The sequence below is a fragment of the Thalassophryne amazonica genome, chromosome 2, assembly GCF_902500255.1.
Source record: "Thalassophryne amazonica chromosome 2, fThaAma1.1, whole genome shotgun sequence".
NCBI lineage: Eukaryota > Metazoa > Chordata > Actinopteri > Batrachoidiformes > Batrachoididae > Thalassophryne > Thalassophryne amazonica.
In genome coordinates, this window is record NC_047104.1 from 15,449,425 (window position 1) to 15,465,695 (window position 16,271).

Sequence of the window (16,271 nt, forward strand, 5' to 3'; positions counted from 1 at the left end):
TGTTCTAGATAACAAATTGTATCAAGAAATAAAATAATCCAAAACACATTTAATTGGTGGAATGTACCCTGTTTAAGATATTCACTGTCATAGAATTGGTAGTATTGACCAAAGTTTTCCTTCTCATCTTCTGCAAAAGTGTTAATGGCATTGCAAAATAATTTTATGACACACTTTGTCCTTTTTAAATAGTTGGAGTGAGTTACCTTCTACACCATAAACAATTTTATGAGTTTAAGCAGTTTTTATTTGCTGCAACCCATTCGAGCATTGCAGAGGAGAGTTTATGAGAAGTATTTTAGCCAAGCTCACCCAATAACTCCCACTGGTGAATAGAATTGTATTATTGCACACTGCAGATGCAGGTTTTTCTTGATCTTTCTTTCTTTCTTTTTTTTTTTTGGCTTTTATTGCCACGCTCCACAGGACCAGTGGTCTGTGACTCTGACGGCAACACAGAATACCTGCAGTTAACAATGCAGATGCACACAAATCACTGGCCATTCTTTTTTGGCACTGACACTTGGCACTGAACCTCAAGTCTAGCACTGTGTGTCTTTACTTATTTAACAGACCCACTTTACATTCAGGGGTTCACAATGCATGTACAATCTGCTCATTTGACCGTGGGCAAGGAAGCAGGCATCACCAGTCACCCCGCACATGCACACATGCACTGCTGTTTGGGGGGGTGGGGGGAGTCTGTGTTGGACTTTTGGTCTAGACCAACCGTAATCACTCAGTTCCCTGTTTGTTGTTATATACAAAGCATGATTATTCACATTCTATTAATTAATTTGGTACAGCTTTAAGGTTTCTCCTTCCAGTGTTTTATTGGCAGCAGTAAGAACATTTGTGAGGTTTCTCTTTTGTGTCTGTTCGCTCACTGCTAGAAAGCAGTTTTTTGCTCACCCCCATTTTTGCTGATCGGTAGAAGAGAACCCATTTGATCTCTCTGTTGATGCACTGTTTGTTTTGCAACCTCTGCGTTGTTATGTCTTCTGCATTGCTGCAGCATCCACAGTCCCTGGTTTCACACACTCACCCACACCTGCGTTCTGTTTAGTCACACACCCCTGCCATTCCCTATGCATTGGCACCCTTAGTGAATATTTACAGAAGAGTTTTTCAAATGGTGAAACAAGCACCAATTTCAACACCAATAGTCCTTAGATATTAATCTTTTGGAAAAAAAAAAAAAAACAACAACAAAAAAAAACTGGCTACTTGAATTTTCAATAGGCGGCCAGGTAGTTCAAGGTCAAGGTCAACTTTATTGTCCCATTAGGGAAATTTGTCTTAGGCGTTGCACTACATTATTGCTTCACAGGGCAGAGAACAATTAAAAAAGGACACAAATCACATAAAACACAAGAATTATAATCTAGACTAAAATCAGGAAATACTTTACAATGACAACACAGAGACATTCAGCCATTTAAAGTGCTGAGAAAAGTGCCAGATGCTAAAGTGCTGATGTTTGATGCACTTTGTTCTATTGCACTAGTTACTTGCATACAGTTTGATAGAGACTGGAACAAATCATAATTTGAGACGATTTGTTTTACACTTTGGTATACAAAATCTTCTTCCTGAAGGGAGGAGTTCATACTCTGAGGACAGTGGGTGAGTGGAGTCCGAGCAGATTTTTGTTGCCTGCGTCATAACTGACTGGTTATACAGCTTCTCAATGGACTCGTGTTTTTTCATACCAATTATTTTCATTGCTGTTTTGTGCATGTTAGACAACCTATTTTTGAGTTGAACTGTAAGGTTACCAAACCAGGCAGTGATTCCATATCTAATTAGGCTCTCTAAGATAGCTTTGCAAAAGATTAGCATTGAGAACCATTGAGAACCATCCCTGGTTCTCAAGACCAGGCACCTAAGTGGCTCTACTCTACTCTTTTCTACTCTCCTATTTTACTCTTCCTTTTTAGATATACCTTTGTATACTGGCATAGTTCCACCTTAGAATTGGAATATAATATATAAGATATACCTTACTGAATTTTCATTTAGCATTAGGGGCAGGTAGGGGTTAAATGAAGATTTATACATGGGTCAAAATTTTAAAAAGCTCCAATCATATTGAAAACCATACCACATGTGTCTGAACATGAAGATTTCATAGTTTGGACTATATTTGACTGAATGCTATGGAGTTATGGAGTAAAGACAGCAAGAATGGTGACAAAGGTCAATTTCAGTTTGTGCAAGGGTCAAAAGTTAAAGTTGCTCCAATTTTGATAAAAAACTGATGCATATTATTTATTGAGTTAATAGGGTTTTAAAAAATATGCACCATGTGTCATGCTTAGTTGTCACGTTATGGGGTAACATATGTCACATATCATAGATTCCAATGGATGATGACATTGTTTGGCCTTTTACTTTGGAGACCAAACATTCATATTCATATTCATAAACATTCATTATATTGGAATCCGCATTTGGATCAGCAGCCTGACATCAGGGTGAATGTAAGGCATTAGTGTGTAAAGTGCTTTGAGCATCTGATGCAGATGGAAAAGCACTATATAAATGCCGTCCATTTTACCATTTAAGACTTTGGTAAATTTACTTTTAACACCAAAACAGTTTGTCCACCTGAATAAAAGTGTAAAAAGTTTTAAGAATTTCTAAAATCACATTTTATATTTTCAGCATTAAAGTCAAATTATATATTTTGCACAGTGTTGCAAACAAATATACTGTATGTCTCACACTCACAAAGCTGAGATTGTTCTGAACATTTTGATGTGCAACACATGAGCATTATAATAAATAAAAGTACTCTAAAAAGGTGAATTACTGAAACCACGGTAAACTGAAGAAAATGCTCCTGGATCCTCAAACTGTCAACATGTAAACAAGATACGTTTACTTATGGTTTGACCTACCATGCAAAATATCCATTGTATGGCTTCTTCTGTTACATAGGCATTGAAGTATTGATGTAAAACATGCTAAGGGCCCCTTCACAAATAACACGATTGAATCCGACTAGCACACAAAGGAGGAATTGCATGCCATTCGTGAAAATTCGGAGCCACCTAGAATGCCTCGTACACCTGTTGCCACACCCATTCATGCACACCAGTGGCCAAAAGACAGAGAGTGCCCTGTGATTGCCCATTCGACCCCTCTCTCAGCAGGTGTCGGCCAAATTACAGGTGTCACACATGAACATCTAACACCACTCGCAGAGGACTTAGAAAATTTGGTGCCATTTGCACAGTCAGCACAAAAATAGTGAGCAGATGACCACTTTCAAGCTGGCTGTGAAATGTGTCTAAGTGCCCCCCCTAAGTGGCGTGTGGTAGGGGAGTAGACTTGCATGAAATGCTGATCTGTATTTACAGTTAGGTCACATGGGGATCGGCCAGCCACGTCTGAGCGCACACGCTGCACTGGCACCTCTCAGCTGATCACCAGCCACTCACTGACAGCTGGAAATGACGGTTCAGTTATTATCCCCCAAAATGTGAATCAATTGCAAATCGTGAATTATCCACAAACCGTTAATTGCAAAACGTGAATCCTAAAAAAATATCTCACAAAACGTGAACGTCGGTCTTGCAAAACGTGAATATCACTCGTGATATATATATATCTATATATATATATATATATATATATATATATATATATATATATATATCTATATATATATCTATATATATATATATATATCTATATATCTATATATATATATATATCTATCTATATATATATCTATATATATCTATATATCTATATATATAGATATATATATATATATAAAGTACTTTGTTTTTGGTGTGTGTGTGTGTGTGTGTGGGGGGGGGGGGGGTCGGGTCACTACAGCTGGTGAGGTGGGGAGGTGATGCGAGCAGCCCTCGCTCCTGGTGTCATGTGCCCGGCCCTGCTGGGTGTGTCCCACTCCAGGGACAGTGTCAGGTGTGGAGTTTGACTGGGACGGTCCACCTGTCAAACAGGAAGGAGTCAAACTCATAGAGGACAGAAACCTCCCCCTCCAGTAAACAGGTCAGTAATCTTCAGAGAAATGTTGTAGAAAATCAAACAACATGACTTCTAACCCCAGGAAGGTACACAACAAGCAACAACCTCATTTTTATCCATATGAGCCGTTCTTTGAGCTGGAAAAATAACATTGATCTGAATGAACAGGAGACTGAGAAATGGAAATGTAGGGACCATCTACAAAGTGCAAAAACAAGACACCAGAATATTATTCAATGAATTCAGGTGTGGTGTCACCAAATTCACTGCACACATCAACAGGGTCCTGCTAGTTACTACAGCACTCAGTTTGCTCAATGTGCCATTGTGTATTTATATTTATATTTGCAAACTGTTTTTTTATTTGGTTTTTTTTTGGCTTTTACTTTCACATTTGATAATCTGTGTGCTTCCTTACCCTGTGTGCTGCTATACAATGCTGTGGGAACCTCAATTTCCCTGAGGAAGTCTTCCCAAGGGATCAGTAAAGTTCTATTTCATCTAATCTAATCAGAAGGCGAGGGGCTTGATTTACCAGTTGATTTATGCTCCTGTCCTCACTTTATTCATAAGCTTTGGATAATGATTGAAAGAACAAATTTGCAGATACAAGTGGCAGAATCTGTGAGGTAACTGGGTTTACACTCAGGGACAGGGTGAGAGGTTCAAATATCCGGGTTTGACTTGGAATAAAGCTACTGTTTCTTTGCATCATAAGGAGTCAGCTGAGGTGGTTTTTGACATCTGGTGAGGATGCCCCCTGAATGCCTCAGTGATGTCATTATGGGATGTAATTACAAGCATGTTTAACTAGGAGGAGACCCAGGGAAGAGCCAAAACAGCTGGCTTGGGATCATCTCGGAATCTGCCAGGAAGACTTAGAGGACTTGGCTGAGGATAGGGAAGAAAAACCACATGTTCCCTATAGAAAAGAAGGAAGGTATAGTTTATCCATAATGAGAGTCCAACTGTGAATATTATGATGGGCAATGGGGGACATGTACAGTCACCGATGGCTCACTGTCCCTTCACAAAGTGGCTGTTATAATGTTGATGAGATTTCCATGACTTTGTAGGGGTCAGATGAGGTGTTTTATGACTATAAATTGCTGATGTTTTAGGTTCAGTGAAAATGCGATCAGAATAAGGGGGTTCAGACAAGATTAGGCTGGGAAAAACAGACCAGAGGTCACACGGCAGATGCAACATCACATTTCATTGGAGGTCATCCCAGCACAAACACCCTGTGCCATTTTATTACGTACATCTTTCTTCCTGGTGGCAAGTCTAATTGTATTCTCCTATACTGGTGACAGTGTTCTTCACAAATTTTTATCACTGAAACATAACTGCCAATGATACAAAATCCTCAAACTAGCAATTGAAAATCCATCCCAATCTCACTTTTTTCATGATACTTCACAAAATACGTCACATTTTTGTGACACATTTTGTTCAAGTTTAGATCACTATTTTTTACCCTATCCCTTCCCTCACCCTCACATAACCCCCACAGCTCCCCCGCATCACCCCAAACTTAGTGATGCCATCACGACATGTGTTACATTTTCGTAGCAGTATCACAAACTAATAGATTAAATCACTTTTCATGATACCATTACAAACTGGCATAAGATCGGGTTGGAAAATCACAATGTTTTGTTCATGCTTTAGCTGGAATGTTTCTGTATTCTGATATCAGCACATCTGCCATCTGTAGAGCGGGTTGAGTGCCAAGCATCCATGGCTATGAAAAGTGAATGGGATGTTCTGACCAAGCAAACATCTTCAGTTGCACTTTGGAGGGGATTGTGCAATTAATCATGAGGGCTGTCCTCCTGTCTGCTGAAGAGCAAAAAACAAGATACATTTGAGAAAGAAGACATCTATCTGCCTGTTTTGTGGTCTGTTTCATGGTCATATGTGGCTTAGTTATTAGAAAAGAAAAAAAAACAAAAAACAAAAGATTAATATATACAAGTCAAAATACTTCAGAAGAAGTCAACAGGAAATTTATTTTTAGTTTTTTTTTTTCAAGAATGAAAGTGGTTTCCAAGGTTGTGAGGTCAGTACAAACTACAGTATGTGCCTGCCCAGACAATAGCAATGCCACTAAATATGTTCAGACAGAAAAACAGTCTGTAAGGTACAATGTGCACAGATTTGACAAATAGCACATGGCAGCTTTGGGAACATATTATATCATCCACCACCTTGTAGAACTGGTTTGGGTCCTGCCTTAGAACCACACAGTGGTCCTTCCTAATCCTTTAGAAATAACCTACAGGGTTATGTTGTTCATTTGTTCCAGTGGGTACACCATGGGCAGGCTGCCAGACTATCGCACGGCCACATACAGTATAGACAAACAAACATGTTCACACATTCTCTCATGCCTACAATCAATTTAAAGTTTCCAGTTCATCTAACCTGCATGTCTTTGGAAGATATGACTATCCGTGACTATCCAGGGTTGGGACCAGGAAGCAGAGTTGTAGTCTTACACACCTCTCTGCAGCTTCTCTCTCCCTGCCATCCCCCCAATACCCCATCCCCGTAGAGACGCTGCCTGCTCCTAGACCAACAATAACCAGTAAAAATCTATTTAAGCATAAAAATTCAAAAAGAAAAAATAATATAGCACCTTCAACTGCACCACAGACTAAAACAGTTACATGTGGTTTATTAAACATTAGGTCTCTCTCTTCTAAGTCCCTGTTAGTAAATGATATAATAATTGATCAACATATTGATTTATTCTGCCTTACAGAAACCTGGTTACAGCAGGATGAATATGTTAGTTTAAATGAGTCAACACCCCCGAGTCACACTAACTGTCAGAATGCTCGTAGCACAGGCCGAGGGGGAGGATTAGCAGCAATCTTCCACTCCAGCATATTAATTAATCAAAAACCCAGACAGAGTTTTAATTCATTTGAAAGCTTGACTCTTAGTCTTGTTCATCCAAATTGGAAGTCCCAAAAAACAGTTTTATTTGTTGTTATCTATCGTCCACCTGGTCGTTACTGTGAGTTTCTCTGTGAATTTTCAGATTTTTTGTCTGACTTAGTACTTAGCTCAGATAATTATAGTCGGCAATTTTAACATCCACATAGATGCTGAGAATGACAGCCTCAACACTGCATGTAATCTATTATTAGACTCAATTGGCTTCGCTCAAAATGTAAATGAGTCCACCCACCACTTTAAACATACTTTAGATCTTGTTCTGACTTATGGTATGGAAATTGAAGACTTAACAGTATTCCCTGAAAACTCCCTTCTGTCTGATCATTTCTTAATAACATTTACATTTAGAGTAGTATGGGAGGCAGAGCCTTCAGCTTTCAGGCTCCTCTCCTGTGGAACCAGCTCCCAATTCAGATCAGGGAGACAAACAACCTCTCTACTTTTAAGATTAGGCTTAAAACTTTCCTTTTTGCTAAAGCTTATACACTCAACAAAAATATAAACGCAACACTTTTGCTTTTGCTCCCATTTTGTATGAGATGAACTCAAAGATCTAAAACTTTTTCCACATACACAATATCACCATTTCCCTCAAATATTGTTCACAAACCAGTCTAAATCTGTGATAGTGAGCACTTCTCCTTTGCTGAGATAATCCATCCCACCTCACAGGTGTGCCATATCAAGATGCTGATTAGACACCATGATTAGTGCACAGGTGTGCCTTAGACTGTCCACAATAAAAGGCCACTCTGAAAGGTGCAGTTTTGTTTTATTGGGGGGAGGGGGGGTACCAGTCAGTATCTGGTGTGACCACCATTTGCCTCATGCAGTGCAACACATCTCCGTCGCATAGAGTTGATCAGGTTGTCAGTTGTGGCCTGTGGAATGTTGGTCCACTCCTCTTCAATGGCTGTGCGAAGTTGCTGGATATTGGCAGGAACTGGTACATGCTGTCGTATACGCCGGTCCAGAGCATCCCAAACATGCTCAATGGGTGACATGTCCGGTGAGTATGCCGGCCATGCAAGAACTGGGACATTTTCAGCTTCCAAGAATTGTGTACAGATCCTTGCAACATGGGGCCGTGCATTATCCTGCTGCAACATGAGGTGATATTCTTGGATATATGGCACAACAATGGGCCTCAGGATCTCGTCACGGTATCTCTGTGCATTCAAAATGCCATCAATAAAATGCACCTGTGTTCTTCGTCCATAACAGATGCCTGCCCATACCATAACCCCACCGCCACCATGGGCCACTCGATCCACAACATTGACATCAGAAAACCGCTCACCCACACGACGCCACACATGCTGTCTGCCATCTGCCCTGGACAGTGTGAACCGGGATTCATCCGTGAAGCGAACACCTCTCCAACGTGCCAAACGCCAGCGAATGTGAGCATTTGCCCACTCAAGTCGGTTACGACGACGAACTGGAGTCAGGTCGAGACCCCGATGAGGACGACGAGCATACAGATGAGCTTCCCTGAGAAGGTTTCTGACAGTTTGTGCAGAAATTCTTTGGTTATGCAAACTGATTGTTTCAGCAGCTGTCCGAGTGGCTGGTCTCAGATGATCTTGGAGGTGAACATGCTGGATGTGGAGGTCCTGGGCTGGTGTGGTTACACGTGGTCTGCGGTTGTGAGGCTGGTTGGATGTACTGCCAAATTCTCTGAAACGCCTTTGGAGACGGCTTATGGTAGAGAAATGAACATTCAATACACGAGCAACAGCTCTGGTTGACATTCCTGCTGTCAGCATGTCAATTGTACGCTCCCTCAAATCTTGCGACATCTGTGGCATTGTGCTGTGTGATAAAACTGCACCTTTCAGAGTGCAAAGTGTTGCGTTTATATTTTTGTTGAGTGTAGTTAGGGCTGGATCAGGTGACCCTGAACCATCCCTTAGTTATGCTGCTATAGACTTAGACTGCTGGGGGGTTCCCATGATGCACTGAGTGTTTCTTTCTCTTTTTGCTCTGTATGCACCACTCTGCATTTAATCATTAGTGATTGATCTCTGCTCTCTTCCACAGTATGTGTTTTCCCTGATTCTCTCCCCTCAGCCCCAACCAGTCCCAGCAGAAGACTGCCCCTCCCTGAGCCTGGTTCTGCTGGAGCTTTTTTCCTGTTAAAAGGGAGTTTTTCCTTCCCACTGTCGCCAAGTGCTTGCTCACAGGGGGTCGTGTTGACCTTACAATATAAAGCACCTTGGGGCAACTGTTTCTTGTGATTTGACGCTATATAAGTGTGAAAAACTGGAGCACCCAGAGGGAACGCACACAAACATAATAATAACAATAATAACAATAATAATATAGCCATTATTGTCATTGTACATATACATACATACAACAAAATTTGTCTTCTGTATTTAACCCATCCTAATTGCAGTTAGACACAATCCAACCACTCGGAGCAGTGTGCAGCCAAAGTACGGCACCCAGGGACCAACACCAGATGTAGAGGCGCTGCCTTGTTCAGGGGCAGAGAATCGAACAAACCCTAAATAAGCATGTTCTTGGTGATTTTGAACATGGGGACGACATCCAAACTCCACAGAGAAAGGACCAGGTCAGAAGCAAACCTGGGAGATTCTTGCTATGAGGCAACGGCACTACCACTAAGCCACCGTGCAGGCCTGGGCAAGACATAATTTGTGTATTTTGTTTTAAATATCCAACTGTACAAAGTGAAGGTACAAGAAAGAAATAAGTCCTGTATAAGCCCCAAGGCCCTGTGGTGCCACTGCTTATCCATGGATTCCACAGTGTGAAGCAAAATGCCAGTCCACTGCAAGTAACTTCATCAGTCAGTGTTGGTACCCATTTACAGCCTGGTGGACTTGGACAATGCAGATGAACTGTTTGGTCAAAGGACACAGAAAGGTACTATGAATCAAACTATGATCTACATATTGGAAGCCTAACAAAGTGAAGGGAAAGAAAACTTGGATGGATTTTTTCCATATTTTTATGGTGTTATCAATTTATGAATACAAATTATATCAGTGAGACATGCGATGGTGCTGTAGTTTTCTATGGATGAGTCTAGCACTTTATGACATGAGCAGAGGTACAACAACTTCACCTGGGTGAAAAATTAATCAGTCAATAATTAGTAAGTGGACATTAAATATTTCACTGGCTAATTCTGCAGAGCCTCAAGATAAACCAAGTTATTCATTTTTCCATCACTGCAGAGTACAACAAGATTTCTTAGATTTTCCAGAAGCAAGCAGCCAATGTGAAACTGGCCATAGCTGAATACAGGATCTTTCAAGATCAGCACGATGACCTTGTTGATGGACATTGCAAGCTTGCTGTAAGCGGGAGCTGCAGCTTTAAGAACTTACTAGGCGAGGATAGTACCACATATAGGCATCCTGACTATCTCTAGGCCTTGTTATAGACTTTGGGACCAGTTATTGCTAAAAGCTAAAAGCACCATCACCCTAAAACCTCTAAGTAAAGTTGACCAGATGATCACAATACCTTGCTGTAATTGTGGAGAGTCAAAATTTTGGATAAATAAGATTTGGCAAGGGAATTAATGGCTTTAAAAATAAACATGGGAATCTTAGAATCGGTTCAAAAATTAACTCGAAGCCAGTGGAGTGAGAAAAGTACAGGGCAATATACTCACATGTTTGTTAATTAGAGATGTGCAGCAGTGGTTTTCACAAGCTGGAGGCGTACAAGGGCAGATTGGTTAACACCAGCATAAACTGTGTTCCAGTATTTGAGTCTGTGGCTGATGAAAACATGAATGATCTTCCCTAGATCCTGTCTACTGAGGAAGGACTTTAGTGAGAAGATGAAGCTACAAAAAAACCTTTTTTAACAACAGAGTTTATCTGTTGATTAAACCTCAAACAGCTATCACTCCCAAATTCTTAACAGCTGTGGTTAAATAATTAGTCTGATGCATATATGTGCAAACACAATGATCTAAATTTTACTGTCATTCCAATTAAGTAAATTTTATGACAGCCACTGTTTTATATCATGAACTATCTGGGGTACCCGGCGCTGCCCGGGTTAACCTGTTTTAGACATAAGCCAAATGCCAATCATTTTAATCAAAACAATTGCCCAACATTTGGTTTTGTAAGGCTGATGTCTTATAAGTATAACAGTTAATGTACTAAAGTTTGTCCAGCAGAACTATAAGAGGTGGACTCCCCAAACTAAGGCCTGGTTCACACGGCAGGGTTATTAGACCGATATCGGACCCAATGTTCCCCTTTTGATAATCTTAAGGATGCCCCGACAATCATGATGATGCTAAAGATAATCTTATCAGATATTCATGCCATGTGTGGTGTGTTAAGAGCACTTTGATCTGCTCAGAAGGACTTCAGGAGTGCTCTAATCGCAAATCGGGGATATTCAACATGTTTGATTTTTTTGGCCCGATATCGCAGCGTGTGTTGTGTCTTCCGACCAAAATGAGCATCACATTCAGCAGTGAATGTGATGTGCAGCCAATCAGAAAGCAAGGTGACAGACGCACGGAGTGGAAAAATAAAATCAAAACAGCTGTTCTGACTTACCAGAAAGTCCGGTGGTTGCGCTGTCTCCACTCCTTTTAAAGAATGCCTTTTCTTTTTCTTTTTGTATATTTTTCCTCTGTTTTAAATAGTCCCCAAAGTATCTCTGTTTGTTTACTCTGAAGTCACGTTTAATCTTGAGAGATTTTGAGAGATTTAGGTTTTTCTGGGAATGTTCATGTGTGAAATCTGTTTGTGTGTGGTGTTATTGTCCTTACCGTGTGGCTGAACACCACACACTACAACTGAAACTGTCAGATCTATGATTTTTTTATCTTCACATGCGTGGTCTCTCAGGTTTTGGAAACCTAAAGATAATTTTAGTGGAAATACTAGGTGGAAATACTAGGTAAAAAGACAAACACATTTGAAGTCCTTCATGCAGACTTTGTTTTGCAATCAAATTTATAACAAAATTACACACAAAAGGTAGGTAACAGTAAATGTAAACATTAATGAATCAATTGAGGTTGTGGTGTATGTCACTGTTTTTACATTGCAATTTTACAAACATAAAATGAATGTATTCAGACAGGAAGGTAAACTGGGTTGTGCAGGACAGTCAGGTGCTTAACAGTTGAAAACATAAAGTAGCTGAAGAAAGGGATTACATAAACAGAGATGGCCAACACATATACAGGGCTCACCGACAGGAAAACGGCTGCAAAGAAGAGTTTAGACAGATATACAGTCTTAAGTTCACAGAGAAATTACCTTGGTAATGGTAGTCGATTTCGCGGCGGGGAGGTGGAGTTGCAGTCCGGCTTTTATGGTGGTGATGATGAACGAGTGACAGCTGGTGCAGAGGATGAGTGACAGCTGTCACTTCTTCTGGGTCTGGCACCCTCTCATGCTTGGAGCCCGCACTCCAAGCAGGGCGCCCTCTGGTGGTGGTGGGCCAGCAGTACCTCCTCTTCAGCGGCCCACACAACATGTTTTCTGAAAAAAGACTGTATCTATGTAAAACAAGCTTTTCTAAAACCTGAGAAAGAAATGGCAGGTGAGAGATGAGCTGAAAATGGGACAAGACTGAACAGTTGAGAAGAGTGAGGTGAGGTTTTTAAGGGGTCAAACCACAACATATTTAAAATCAGCTGGAACAGACCATGACCTAAGACGAGTGTTGAGGAGACCTGAACCGACAGTATCGAAAACCTCTTTCAGCACCTCCGCTGGAACAACATCAGAAGGAAAGTTAATAGTTTTCATGTGTTTCACCACCTCAGTGAGGAATGAATGAATTATAACAGTTACATCATGCTTCAGATATTTGTCAAAGATATGTAACATCATAGACTGCGTAGACTGGACAAGCCTTACGTGACATCACCCATAGGTTAGTGCAGCAGCTAAGCAAAATAATTGATCATTTTGTTATAAAAGCATGAAATTTGGTATGCATATAACCAAAGCTGTTCCAAATATAATTCTATATTGGGCCAACATGAATTATCAGTATGTCCCCCATGGCAGCAAATTTTCAAATTGAAAAATGCTCCATTCATAATGGAAAATATACCACATTATTTATCTGATCACAATGATTCCAAAAAGGTCTAGTTTGGACTAGCTGATTGTGTTCACAGTATTTCCATGGCATGCTGTAGGCAGGTCAGAGATATCATACTGTGGCATGATGTGCTGTATGAACTCATCGCCCATGTCGCACTGTGGCCAAATGACACACTCGAGGCAGTCTTCTCACCAGCGACCGGCAGTCAGTGAGTGCCGTGCGAGTGCCCATTCGACCCCCTCTCGGCCGACGTCGGCAGGAGTCCAGGTGCCACCCACGAACATCCAACACCACTCGCACTTAAAAAGGCCCTTCATTCGGCTCTGATCACACTGATCGATCAGGTCACTTGATGATTACACCTGATTGCGGTCGACTGGTGCTTTAAAAGTTTAAATCATTGCAGCGCTTCTGTGTTCAGAGTGTGACACCGGTATCCTCTGAGAAACTTGTTTTAAAATGCTACGTTTCCAGCCATGTCATTTTCGAAAATCGGGAGTTTTATGTGGATAAGTGTCTGTGATGGTAAATTGGACTGAAACGAACTGATCAGAGTTTATATTTTTTCTGTGTGTGAATGAAACAGTCTGTCTGCATGAGGACTGCAGGTCTCAACCAATCACTGGCCAGCATTGATGGATGTATTTAGACTTATGAGTAAGTTACAAGAAACATGAACACAGCAACATTTTTTGTTGCTAAAGTAATTTTGACCTGGGGTGTTTGTGTGAGACTGGCGTTGTGTGTTCGCCGCTCCTCTGGTGTTTCTCCAGTTTTTCTCGTTTGTAACTTGGTTTTTAGTGCTTTTGAGTGTGATTTGTTTTATCTTTGGGCATGCACTTGACGTGGTTCTTGGTCCTTCAGTGTGCATTTTTAACCATTTTTAATTGTTTAGTGCCTTTTTTGCACTGCATGACGCCACACGTCACTCCCTCGGCTAGCGCGATGCTAAGCTACTCTGTAGCTGAGCTACGGAGCCTGAACAACAACAGTGTCCCTCGGGACATTCTCGCTATCAGAGAGCTTGGTTTGCTCTGCCGACGTCGCTATGTCCACAGAGGCTCCCGGAGAAAGTTTGTATTCCATCGGACTGGGTCGTCTGTGCCAGTTATCTGGTCAGCTGAGCACATCGGCGCTCGGCGCCCACGTCATCAGAGCGCTGCAGCTTCTGAGACTTGTAGTCCTGATGTGATGACAGCGGTTTCTGACACTCTCCAGTGCTGGACGGAAAACATGGAGTGGATTTTAAGCTACTCAGGCCTATTCAAAGATGTTAGTCTGTCAAACCAACAGAAGTCTTCAGTTTGGGTCTCATTAACATCAGATCACTGTCTTCAAAATCCGTGTTGATCAACGATCTAATTATGGCTCATCACTTGGACATGACTGGGTTATGTGAAACCTGGCTCGAACCCACAGCTGTTCTTCCTCTGCAGGAAATCTCATTCCCATAAAATCCCTGGAGGACTGTCTTCTATCAGTGAGAAGTTGGATGTCTAGTAACTTCCTACTTTTAAACTTTGATAAGACTGAAATGATGGTTCTTGGTCCAGCGAAACATCGGCATCAGTTTGACCAGCTGGCGCTCAGCCTGGGTTCGTGTGTCATACATCATACGGACAAAATGAGGAATCTTGGGGTAATTTTTGATCCCACATTGTCTTTTGACCTCCACATCAGGGATGTTACTAGGACTGCTTTTTTCTATCTGAGAAATATAGCGAGGATCCGCCCCATCCTGTCCATGGCTGATGTTGAGACCCTGATTCATGCTTTTGTTTCTTCTAGACTAGATTATTGTAATGTTCTATTTTCAGGGTTACCACAGTCCAGCATTAGGGGTCTTCAGCTAGTTCAGAATGCTGCTGCAAGACTTATGACACGTAGCAGAAGGTCTGAACATATCACACCCATTTTGGCACCTTTGCACTGGCTTCCTGTCTCTGTGAGAGCAGATTTTAAGGTTTTGCTATTGACTTATAAGGTTGTTCATGGACTGGCGCCATCTTATTTGGCTGATGTTTATGCTGTTTATTTGATCCTATACCAACAAAACTGTTTAAGGACCTGTGGCGCATTCTTGAACCGACTGTGCTGGAAATTATTAATCTCTCATTAACTTCTGGATCTGTTCCTAAATGTTTCAAGTCTGCAGTGATTAAACCATTACTTAAGAAATCCAGTCTCGACCCTAGTGTATTGAAAAATTATAGACCGACATCAAATCTATCATTTTGTTCTAAAATCCTGGAAAACGTGGTTTCACAACAGCTCGTGGACTACCTCACTGAGAATAATCTTTTTGAGCCACTGCAGTCTGCTTTTAGAAAATATCACTCCACAGAGACAGCACTTACTAAAGTAGTGAATGACCTTTTGCGAGCAATGGACTCAGATACCGCTACAGTCTTGGTGCTGTTGGATCTTCACTTTGGGATTACTGGAACTGCTCTTGCATGGTTGACGTCATACCTGTCCAGTCATTCTTACTGTGTATTGTGTAATGGCACCTCCTCTGATCATAGGGACATGAAGTTTGGGGTTCCGCAGGGATCCGTTATAGGCCCCCTGCTTTTTTCCCTTATGTAGCACCCCTTGGGAATATACTGCGGTGCTTTGGGATTCACTTTCATTGCTATGCTGATGACACTCAATTGTACATGCCAATAACTGCTGGTAATCTCATTCACATAAAATCTTTGGAAGATTGCCTTGTATCAGTAAGAAGTTGGATGTCTAGTAACTTCTTACTTTTAAATTCTGATAAGACTGAAGTTATGGTTCTTGGTCCAGCGAGGTATCGGCATCAATTTGATCAGCTAGCACTTAGCTTAGGTTCATCAGATAAAGTGAGGAACCTTGGAGTAATTTTTGATCCTACATTGTCCTTTGATCTCCACATTAGAGACATTTGGAGGACTCCTTTCTTCCATTTGCGAAATATAGCGAAGATTCGTACCATCCTGTCTATGGCTGATGCTGAGACTTTGATTCATGCATTTGTCTCTTCTAGATTGGACTATTGTAATGCTCTGTTTTCTGGCTTACCGCAGTCCAGGTTTAGGGGTCTTCAGCTGGTTTAAAACGCTGCTGCCAAACTTTTGACACAGTGATGTGTGGGCCGCTGAAGAGGAGGCACTGCTGGCCCACCACCAGCAGATGGCGCCCTGCTTGGAGTGCGGGCTTCAAGCACGAGAGGGCGTCGGAGCCACTGGGAGTGACAG